This window comes from Oryx dammah, unplaced genomic scaffold, assembly GCF_014754425.2.
Source record: "Oryx dammah isolate SB20612 unplaced genomic scaffold, SCBI_Odam_1.1 HiC_scaffold_22, whole genome shotgun sequence".
In the NCBI taxonomy this organism is placed as follows: Eukaryota; Metazoa; Chordata; class Mammalia; order Artiodactyla; family Bovidae; genus Oryx; species Oryx dammah.
Window position 1 is genome coordinate 15,025,654 of NW_024070206.1, and position 12,242 is coordinate 15,037,895.

At 40.4% G+C, this 12,242-nt stretch overlaps 1 pseudogene; it reads right to left on the bottom strand.

Annotated features, from left to right (window-relative positions):
- Nucleotides 1-10,216: 10,216 nt before the first annotated feature.
- On the bottom strand, nucleotides 10,217-11,334 carry LOC120880818 (annotated as a pseudogene).
- Nucleotides 11,335-12,242: the final 908 nt, after the last annotated feature.

Genomic DNA, 12,242 nt, shown 5'->3' on the forward strand with positions numbered 1-12,242 from the left:
TATTTTCAGGAAAGAAGTCAAAATACCAACATTCACAGGAGTTTAGAATTTAAATTGACTCCAACCCTTATGAATGACTTGAGGGGTTCAAGATTTTAATGGAGGAAGTAACTGCAGGTGTGGTAGAAATAGCACGAGAACCAGAGTTAGAAGTAGAGCCTGAAGATGTCACTGAATGGCTGGCATCTCATGATAAGGCTTTCACGGATGAGAAGCTGCTTCTATGGGTGAGGAAAGAAAGTGGTTCCTTGAGATGAAAACTACTTTTGATGAAGATGCTGTATAAGATTGTTGAAATGACAAGAAAGGATTTAGAATGTGACATAAGCCTGGTCGATAAACCAGCAATAGGTTCTGAAGGATTGACTCCAATTTTGAAGAAACTTATACTATGGATAAAATGCATGCTACAGAGAAATCATTCAGGAAAGGAAGAGTATGGCAAACTTCATTGCTGTCTTATTTTGAGAAATTGCTGTAGCCTTCCCAACCTTCAGCAGCCACCACCCTGAGCAGTCAGGAGTCATCAACACTAATGGAAAACCTTCTACCAGAAAAAAAGATTCTGATTTGCTGAAGACTCAAATGATGGTTGGCATTTTTAAGCAATAGAGCATTTTTCAACTAAGGGCATATCCCATGGACAGAGAAGCCTGGCAGGGTACAGTCCATAATGTCACAAAACAGTTGGACACGACTTAGTGACTAAACAAAAACAAATACACATTTTTTGGACATAATCCTATTGCATACTTAACAGACCATAGTATGGTATAAGCATAACTTTTATATGCACTGCTGCTGCCGCTGCTAAGTCGCTTCAGTTGTGTCCGACTCTGTGAGGCCGCATAGACGGCAGCCCACCAGGCTCCGCCATCCCTGGGATTCTCCAGGCAAGAACAGTGGAGTGGATTGCATTTCCTTCTCCAGTGCAGGAAAGTGAAAAGTGAAAGTGAAGTCACTCAGTCGTGTCCGACTCCTAGTGATCCCATGGACGGCAGCCTACCAGACTCCTCCATCCATGGGATTTGCCAGGCAGAGTACTGGGGTGGGTTGCCATTGCCTTCTCTGTTATATGCACTAGGAAACCAAAAAATTTTGTGTTTATTGCCATGATCTGAAATCAAACCCACAATATCTCTGAGGTATAACTGTCATTTGGACTCAACCTAAATTTGCTGTCTTGTAGCCGGACTCTTTTCCTACACTGGTCCCCAATTTCAACCTTTTTGCCTTTGCTGACACCATTTCTCCACTTGAAAAACCCTTCTTCCTTCCTTTCTTCTTGCCTAAACTCTGTCTAATCCGTAAGATTCAGCAGCTTAAGCCCACCCCAGCTCTGGTTCTAAATCTTCAGATTTTCTCCTTTCTCTAAAAGCTTTAAGGGTGGTTAGTTCTCTGCACCAGTCACTTGGCCTTTCTTATGTACTGCTTTGGGTTTCTTATTACTCTCTCTATCTTATGTGTGCCCAGTGAGACTATAAACTCCTGCCCTAAAGGGGCAGGAACAAATTGTCCTGGTCCTTCAATGCATTCCTCTTGGCTGGATAAACACAGCTGCTCCATAAGCGTTTCCTAAAAGAATGGATGTCTTGAATTATCTAAACTTGTATACAGATTTGTAGAGAACTATCAAAACTTGTGGAAGACTCAGCATACAGAAAAGTGGCCAACCTACCTCTCGTCTCTCTGAGCCATATTCCATTTGTTATTACCACTCCTTTCTCCCTCCCCACTTTTTCTCTTCACAGTCTCTATCTGTCCTTTGCTTATATTATACAGACAAATGCTTCTTGACTTGCAAACTTCCATCTGTTGTGTAGTTTTTTCCGGATCTAAAGTAGGTTAACTCCACCGATGCCAACAAATGACTCTGGAGGTATTCTGTTCAGTGCCTTGGACTTAAGAATAAATGAACCTACCACAGCTCTTGAGGGCTTCTCGGGTGGCTCAGTGGGTAAGAATCTGCCTTCAATGCCTTAGACACAGGAGTTGCAGTTTCGATCCCTAGGTCAGGAAGCTCCCCAGGAGGATGGCATGGCAACCCGCTCCAGTATTCTTGCCTGGAGAATCCCATAGACAGAGGAATCTGGTGGGCTACAGTCCACAGGGTTGCAAAGAGTCAGACACGACTCAAACAACTGAGCACGCACCACAGTTCTTGAACTCTGCCTTTTCCTCAAGCCTCTGCCTGCCTTCTCCTTCCTGTCACTGCCAACTCCTTTTTAATTCATTGTAGATTTATTTGTTCCTGGGAATTCAGCTACTGTCCCCACAGATGGCCATATTCAACTTGACGTTATGAGTTTGTTGGTCTGCATTTTATTTTGCTGGGTCCTGATTATATTTCTTGGTGTGCTGCAGTCCATGGAGTCACAAAGAGTTGGACACAACTGAGCGACTGAACTGACTGACTGACTATATTTCTCACTGAAACAAAAGGGTTCCTTTTCTTTCTTTCTTTCCTTCTTTCTTCCTTTCTCTCCTTCCTCCTCTTCCTCCTCTTACTTTTCTTCCTTTTCCTCCTCTTCTCTTCACTATATTTTTAGTTAGGCTACATTAAGAAATGCTGCACTAGCAAATAAAACTGAAATCTCACTCAATTGGTGGGTTAATATTATAAAAGTTTATTTCTTGATCATATCACAGTCCGCAGTGAATCAAGAGAAAGTTGCTGTAACTCTAACAACCCTGAGATCTTTGGAGCTCTCCACTGGTTTCATTCCATCCATCCAGAGACCAAAGGGGAATAAATACTAAACAGAAAATCCACTATTTATTAACTGCCTTGACCTGAAAATGAAATTCAGTTCCATTGGCTAGAACTCAATTACACGGTCTTACCTACCCGTAGGGAACACTGAGACATGTAGACATGTTGTATACCTGTACTCAGTTGCTAAATTGTGTCCGACTCTTTGCAACCTCATGGACTGCAGCCCACCAGGCTCAGACTCTGTCCATGGGATCTCCTAGTCAAGAATACTGGAGTGGGTTGCCATAGGAAGGATCCAACTGGGTGTTGCTGAATGCTGATGATCTACACCACACCAATCAATTCTATCTTCCAGTTGATTCTCATTTTATCTATTGTATGGAGTTTATTTTTAGAATTTATCGACGCTTTTTAGGACTAGGGCATACTGGAGAAGAAAACGGCAACAACCCACTCCAGTATTCTTGCCTGGAAAACTCCATGCACAGAAGAGCCTGGCGGGCTACAGTACGTGGAGCTGCAGAGTTGGACTTGACTTGAGTGCACATGTACTTAGACACATACACACGTATCTTTCATCTTAGGTTTTCTTCTGTTGACTACTTGGTTTCATTTGATCAATTCTTAACAGCCTTTTGTTTTTCACTAATCTATTACCAGAGTACATCCTCAAATAACTTTCTCCCAAAGAATTCTAGAAACTTGTCTATACATCAGTTTCTTGAGGAAAAGGTCTCAAAAGGTCATGTTTATCATTGTGTGTCTAATGCCTAAAATAATGCCAAAATAGACAATAAATTTTTGTCAAATGACTAGGCAAAAGCTTTGAGTCTTTTGTACATTTAAAAGCTTTCTGTTTAAATATTTTTGTTTAGGAAATGTTCGTTTTGCCTTTGCATTTAAAATCTTTATTTTTCCCTCACCATTAACAGATAATTTGATTGACTATAGAATATTAGGCTCTAAATTATGTCCCTTCAATACCTTCTACATTCAGTGCCAATCAGTTTCTTATTTCTTTATAGATAACATTCTCCCTCTCTTGAATGTTTTAGAACCTTCTTTTAATAGGATTTAAATTTTATGATTTAATAAGCTTTGAAATTTCATGATGGTTGGTCCAGGTTTGTCTTAAGCATTTAAACTACGAACTATCACATACGTCTTCTCCCTTTGAACACTCACGTACTTTTCACCTCTGAAAATTTTAATTTTTCTTATTACTTCCTGTCCTGCATTTCTGTCCTAATGAAACTCACTTTTCCTATGTTTTCTTTCTTTCCCTCATATTTTCTCTCTATGTTTTTTTTTTCCTATATTCTTGAATATTCTTTCAACTTTATCTTCCCCTTTTGGAGGACTATTATGTTTTAACTTTAAGAATTCTCTTTTTCTCTGATAGTTCCTCTTGTATAGAAATTTCTGAGGCAGGGAACTCTGTTTAAATGCATTTTAAATCGCTTTCATTATCACTAATTGGCCTTTACCCCCCTGAATTAGCTCTCTTTTCTCCTGCAGTCAGTTTGCATCTTTATCTTTCCATGTTGCTGATTTTCATCATGTGTCCTGCTTGCCTGTTTATATTTAATAATAATGAACTTGAATGACTATTTGTATAATGATGTGGGGAGAAATATCTAACTGAAAGCTCTATGTATGTTGAAAAATATGTAATCAGCAGCTTAGACCCAGCTGCTGCTGCTGCTGCTAAGTCACTTCAGTCGTGTCTGACTCTGAGCAACCCCATAGACGGCAGCCCACCAGGCTCCCCCGTCCCTGGGATTCTCCAGACAAGAACACTGGAGTGGGTTGCCATTTCCTTCTCCAATGCATGAAAGTGAAAAGTGAAAGTGAAGTCGCTCAGTTGTATCCAATTCTTAGCAACCCCATGGACTGCAGCCTACCAGGTTTCTCTGTCCATGGGATTCTACAGGCAAGAGTACTGGAGTGGGGTGCCATCGCTAGTAGGAAATCAGTTGTCAAGCTAACAGCCTCCCCAATTTCAAAATAAGAATGGCCCTGTCTTAGTGCAGCACTGTGCCCATTAGAAGACTTGGCTCTTCTCAGATAGTTTAATTTCCTAAGAGGAAAGTACTTTCAGTCTTGCCCAGGGGCAAATGCAGACTGTTCACTATATTGTCCAAGTAGTTTGGGAGTCAGGGCTGGGAAAGTTGACTATTTCATAAGTATATCATCAGTCAACTCACATGTTTTCAGCTCCAATTTTCCTTCTGGATCTCTGGTATACCTCTGAATCAGGAGCTCTCATGAAATTCTTCAAGACAATGACTTCTACTTCCATGCAACCCTTTCAGGGTTCATTCTTGGCTACAGCTTTATCTACTGAATGTCATTCACTGATATGCTTTCTCCTATTGTTTCATCTTCCAGAGACTGTTTGAATTTCTTATGTTCTTCTATATCTTTAGTGTTAGAAATGTATCTCACCCTTTTATTCCTTTATAATTCAATGGAGTTTAGGAAATAGGCAGAAGGAGAAGGAAATGGCAACCCACTCCAGTATTCTTGCCTGGAGAATCCCGGGGATGGGGGAGCCTGGTGGGCTGCCGTCTATGGGGTCGCACAGAGTCGGACACGACTTAGCAGTAACAGCAGCAGGAAATAGGCAGGAAATAGTGTACATGATATGCCATCTTGAGCTAGTAGAAAAGCATGTATGTTTAAAAGCTCCCAGGTGATTCTATGATCTGCTAAGTTTGGAAAACATTGTTCAAAACTATCTTTTATTCTCACTTTCTTTATTTTAAGCAGTAAGCATTTAATGCTTTGCAATTCCTTGCATTCTATGGCTCATTTTTCTTACTAGTTGATAATTTTCATCAGAGCAGGATGTCTGATTACTATTTGTGATTAGCCTACTGCATCTTACCCAACCCCTTGTACAATGTAAAGCACCTTTTAGAAATTTAACAAATCCTCCTTGAGAAAAAGAATGAACAAATGAATAAGTAAGGGAAGGAAAGATATGCATTTGAGTAACTAGTTTCTCTAGTCTTTTTATTCTGCTGTTATTTACTTCAAGTTTTTTAACTGTACATAGCCATTCAGGATTAATTTCCTTTAAAAACAGATACAGTGACTTGTCTTCATTTTTAAAAGAAACTTTCCATTTCCAAGAGCCCTATTTCCAGAAATGCTTCATAATGTACAAGCTTTCACCTTGCAAATGGTTTCATTTGAGTCTCATACCAGGAATAGCTTGCTTGAATCCATAAACATGAATGAGGCTCATCTTGTGGGGTTTTCCTATTTTAGTCCAATGCTTACCTCAAATAGAATCCATTTGGGTGAATTCTGCTGCCATAAACCCATTTAAATTCAAGGTAGCCATTGTAAACAGCAGGATTAAAAGCAAACATATCTCAATCATCAGTGATTCATATCTCAGACATAACCAAAAAAATAGATATGCCTATTAAAATACATTAGGATAAAAATGTTACAAACCAATAATCCACTTTTATTCTTTATGGTGACTCTAAATATTTAATAAATAACATATCTAATCCTTATCTTAATGAGCTCTTTTTTAATGAATGCAGAAATAGATATGCTGAAATTTAAAAATAGGCATAGAAAAAGGGCAGCTAACACATTTATTGAATTATTATAACATCTGACTCATGAAATTTTCTTCATCACACACCTGATATTTTTTATTGAGTTAATAAAAGGTTTTAGTCAATTTAAATGTTAACTATTTTCTTCAATCAGTAAGTGTTTTTATTTTTTACTGGTGATTCGGGTACTGTTCATAGCACTTAAGTCATCCAGGACGATCAGCAAAACCCAGAATGTGGAAAGTTCTACAGGACAGATGACCCCATTTTCTCAACAAATAAATTGCTTTTCTTGATTGGTTTTAGAAGAAGTACTTGGGCAACCCTGGGAAGAATAAACTGTAGAGAAGCAAAGGTAAAAACACAGATACCAGTTAAGAGCTATGGCACTACTCTATCCAAGAAATGATGGTCAGTTGGATCAGAGTTTTAGTGGTAGAGAAGGTCTAAGTAGTCAGATTTGAATATACTGTATGTTGATGTTCAAGTCAAAAGAATATGCCAATGGACTGTTACAGAGTGGGAGAGAAAAAGCTAGAAGAATGGAGTTGCCATTAACTGAAATGTGGTGCAGAGAAATAGGTTTCAGAGGGAAATGAGAAGTTCACTTTGGGGTAAGTTTGAGATATGTATAAGACATCTAAGTGGTGGTCAGCTGGAAATAATGACTGAGAATTCATGGGTGAGTTCTAGGTAGGAGATACAAATTATAGAAATGTTTTCAAGCTATTAGAATAAGTTAGATCACCAGGGGAGTAGATAGAGATCTCTTCCTTCAAAAATACTGTGGAATGAACAACCCCAGCATTTAGTAACTTAAAAATGATTATCACTTATTCTCATGGATCTCTAGTTGGATGAGGGTTTGCTGATCTAGGCTGGCCTTGACTCGAGTGATTTGGCTCTGCTCCAAGGGGCTCTTCTCGCAGAACTAGTGGACTACCTCAGGCACTATTTTTTCATGGCAGTGTCAGAAGTGCAAGAAGGAAAGGAGAAATATATAAGGCCTTGTGAAGTCTAGGGGCAGAGCTGGATCAGCATTACCTCCATCGGATTCTATTGGCCAAAGCAAGACATAGCTGAACTCAAAGTCAAGGACCAGCAGAATGGGAAGGCAAAGGCACTGATGCACAGAAGGGCAAAAATTCGAGTTCATTCATGCAGTCTCTCACAAGTCCAAGGACTGGGTCCATCCTGGGTCATTTTAACTTTAAAAGATAAGTTAAGATATCTTGTTACTCTAAAAGATAAGTTTGAATTCTGCATCTATGCTGTTTCCCACATCTAATTAGGGGCTAAACATATTACCCTAGACATAATCTTAACCATTGCTGTCTCTTGCCTCTTTGACTCTTGTCAAAGGAATAAAAATATTAACTCCCTATTACCAGTTACAAAGAAAGTCTGTAGAAAGATGATCCAAGATGCCAAAGCTTGCCATCTAACAGTCTGAAGAGAAAAAAAGCAAAGCAAAACTTGAAGAAGCAAATGATAAGGAGACATCTGTGTCTAAGCCTGGAAAAACAGTTTCATCCTCAACAGTACTGTCCAATAAGGTATCTAACGTGAATGCATGAAAACATTATATAGACATAAACCGAGCACCAAACAAGAAGTTCTAATTTTAGATGAGCAATAAACAGACATTATTTTTCCAGCTGCTTATAGAATACTTTATGCATTTTACCCAGTTTTTTATTTGGAGATAGATTTTTCTTTTACTGAGACAACTTTAATTTTTGGCTACAAAATCTTTATTGTTTCCATTTGGTCCAAGGCTTAGGCAAGGGCTCCAGGTTGGTTAAAATATAAGAAAGCCTTCTTAAATGAACAATGCAAAGAAACAGAGGAGAGTGATAGAATGGAAAACATTAAAGATCTTTTCAAGAAAATTGGAAATATCATATCATGGGAACATTTCATGCAAAGATGGGCACAATAAAAAAACAGAAATAATTTGGACCTAACAGAAGCAGAAGAGATTAAGAAGAGGTGCCAAGAATACACAGAAGAACTATAAAAAAAATGGTCTTAATGACCCCGATAACCATGATAGTGTGGTCACTCACCTAGAGCCAAACATCCTGGAGTATGAAGCCAAGTAGGACTTAGGAAGTATTACTGGAAACAAAGGTAGTGGAGATGATGGAATTTCATAACTCCAGCTGAGCTATTTCAAATACTAAAATATGATACTGGTAAAGTGCTGATTTCAGTATTTCAGTAAATTTGGAAAACTTAGCAGTGGCCATTAGGACTGGAAAAGGTCAGTTTTCATTCCAATCCCAAAGAAGGGCAATGCCAAAGAATGTTCAATCTACCACACAGTTTTCCTCATTTCACGTGCTAGCAAGGTAATCCTCAAAATCTTTCAGCTAGGCTTCAATAGTATGTGAACCAAGAACTTCCAGATGTACAAATTGAATTTAGAAAAGGCAGAGGAACCAGGGATCAAATTGCCAACATCCGTTGGATCATAGAAAAAGCAAGAGAATTCCAGAAAAACATCTACTTCTGCTTCATTGACTATGTTAAAGCCTTTGACTGTGTGGGTCACAACAAACAGTGGAAAATTCTTAAAGAGATGGGAATACCAGATCACCTTACTGTCTCCTGAGAAATCTGTATGCAGGTCAAGAAGCACCAGTTTAAAAAAAAAAAAAAAAAAAAAGAAGCAACAGTTAGAACCAGACATGGAACAACCGACTAGTTCAAAACTGAGAAAGAAGTATGTCAAGGCTGCATATTGTCACTCTGCTTATTTAACTTCTTTGGAGAGTGTGTGTGCTCAGATGCTTCAGTCATGTCTGACTCTGCAACCCTATGGACTGTAGCCTGCCAAGCTCCTCTGTCACAAGATTCTCCAAGCAAAAATACTGGAGTGGATTGCCATGCCCTCCTCCAGAAGATCTTCCTGATCCTGGAATCGAACCCGTGTCCCCTGCATCTGCTGCATTGCAGGCAGATTTTTTACTCACTGAGTCACCTGGGAAGCCCTCTATGCAGAGTACATTATACAAAATGCTGGGCTGGATGAGTCACAAGCTGGAATCAAGGTTGCCAGAAGAAATATCAACCTCAGATATGCAGATGATACTACTCTAATAGCAGAAAGTGAAGAGAAACCAAACAGCCTCTTGATAAGGGTTAAAGAGGAGTGAAAAAGCTGGCTTGAAACTCAATATTCAAAAAACTAAGATCATGGCATCTGGTCCCATTACTTCATGGCAAATAGAAGTGGAAAAAGTAGAAACAGTGACAGATTTTATTTTCTTGGACTCCAAAATCACTGCAGACAGTGACTGCTGCCATGAAATTAGAAAATGCTTGCTCCTTGGAAGAAAAGCTATGACAAACCTAGACATCATACTAAAACACAGAGACATTGACAACAAAAGTCGATATAGTCAAAGCTATGGTTTTTCTAGTAGTCATTTACAAATGTGAGAGTTGGACCATAAAGAAGGCTGAATGTCAAAGAATTAATGCTTTCAAATTGTGGTGCTGGAGAAGACTCTTGAGAGTCCCTTGGACAGCAAGGAGACCAAACCAGTCAATCCTAAAGGAAACCAGTCCTGAATATTCATTGGAAGGACTGATGCTGAACTTGAAGCTCCAATACTTTGGCCACCTGATGCAAAGAGCTGACTTACTGGAAAAAGCCCCTGATGCTGGGGAAGATTTGAGGGCATGAGAAGAAGGGGGTGACAGAGGATGAGATGGCTGGATGGCATCACCGACTCAATGGACATGAACTTGAGCAAACTCCAGGAGAGAGTGAAGGACAGGGAAGCGTGGCAGGCTGCATTTCATGAAGTCGCAAAGAGTTAGACATGATTTAGCAACTGAACAACAACAAGGGGTGCAGAAGCCTTGACATTAGCAGGGTTCCTCAAAGGCCTCTGGGCCCCAGAGGCTCCTAGTCATGCTTGAGGGTGAGCCTTTAGAAGAGATATTTGCCCAACCCAGCCTGGGGACCAGCCAGCCTGCAGAGGTTGGTCAGGTGTTCTCCCATCTTCTAGGAAGTTTCTCTCCAGGAAGTCACAGAGGTAGGGGTCTGTGAGGGCAGAACCCAGGCCATGCAGATCCAGAAGGGCTGGGTCAGGTTCTTCTCCTTGAGAAGGGTGGCTTCCATAGCATCCTGGGTTTTCCTGACTCATCTTGAGACGGCTTCTGCATGTCCTGGAAAAGGGTGCAGCTGCAATGCTGCTTTTGCATTTTCAAGAGACGCTGGGCCCTCTCTTGCTTCTTCTCCTCAGCCAGTTTACAGAAGTGGCCCATGTCTTCCAGAGCCACATCGCTGTGGTCAGTATAGAAGCCCAGAGAATGGTCGGTGTAGGAGGCCAGCAGACCTGTGTTGACCAGGCAGATGACGGTGGCCTCCACCTCAGTGGAATAATTCTGACGATTCTGGGAGCTTATGGTTGATGACTAATAAGAAGCTACGCGCGAAAAATGATGTTCGCTGGTCTTGGTGATCGGGGAGAGTTGAGTGGCTGATTCTGAGAGTTGTGACTGAAAAATGATTGGAGGGTGGTGGGAAGCTGGTGTAAGGGTGAGGGGGTGGGGGTCCCTGGGTCTGTTCCATCCAAACATTATCAAAGCAAGAGACGCATCTATGGGAACACTGAGCGCAGTGTCAAGACAACTATTTTATAAACACATTTTAAAAATCCCAGAATTTGAATGTTTTTGGAAGTAAGGAGATCAGAGGAACAATTCTTTTTAAGGATATAATCTGCTGTTATCAGCTTAGTCTACCAGCCTGGATATTTGAAAAGTGATGAATCAGATAACCAGGTACAAATATTGTACCCTGTATTTTAAGCTGCTTTTGCTAGATCTAGAGATTTTGGGGACTGAAGGAGCCCTAGAGATCATAATCGCCTAATTTTATAGGTGATATAACAAAGGCCCAGAGAGGTTAACCTGATTCTTTTGACAATAAAAGAATTAGAGGATGTGAGTTGTAACCCAGTGGTGGGGACAGAGAGGGGTAACTGTGAGACGCTTTTCTCTCACCTCCACTTCATCCATTCCCTAATCTCCAGTCATCTCTCTTTCCCCTCTCTTCAGTAACCAATAATCTAGTAAAAAAATAAACTGCGAGTCACCGCTCAACCAAAGCTTCCAGACAAGGCCCCCATGTTCCCCTCCTGCTACCCAGCCCAGGATAGAAAACCTGGGGTGGTCACTCTCCCCTTACAAAAACGACCTTCTGTCTCTATCGTTAGTGTCTAGAGCTTTGTGGACCTTGAAAAACTGGAGGATTTGTTGGCATCCTGTTGTTTCTTTTATTCCCTTTACTTTATCTTCCTGTGTTTGTCCCTACCTGATTTGCACTTAAGGCCGATTTTGGAGATAGTGCTTATGTATATCTGTGGGAAACGAAACATCTCTTCTTCCCTGTAGGCACTAACTTGTTGGCCCATTTAAGCTTAATTTCTTCTTGGGAGTTTAACTAATCATTCGTGGTTTTGGCTAGAATCGCTTCCAGCAGCTGCAACACACAGGCTTCCAAAATCCTTTCTGGGCCTAATGTGCTGCTTTTCCCTTTTTAAAGGGGAAACTGAGAAGTTCAGGAAAATGATTACTTTGCATGTGTGGCTGTGTGCTAAGTCACTTCAGTTGTGTCCGACTCTGGCTGTGAGTGTGAATGCTGATTAGGCCAGCTGTGTCTATTAGCTAAAGTGATCAAAATTAGAATTCTTCCTTCATACAGAGACCGGAAGACAGAGGGCCTATTGTTCCTGGTAATAGCATTTTATTTTATTTTTCATTTAATTTTATTTTTTAAAAGTCAATTTCTTATTTTTTTACCTTTATTTATTTAGTTAGTTTTGGCTGCACTGGGTCCTCATTGCTGTGCACAGGCTTTCTCTCGTTGCAGTGAGCAGGGGCTACCCATTGTTTTGGTGTGCCGCCTTCTCACTGGGATGGCTTCG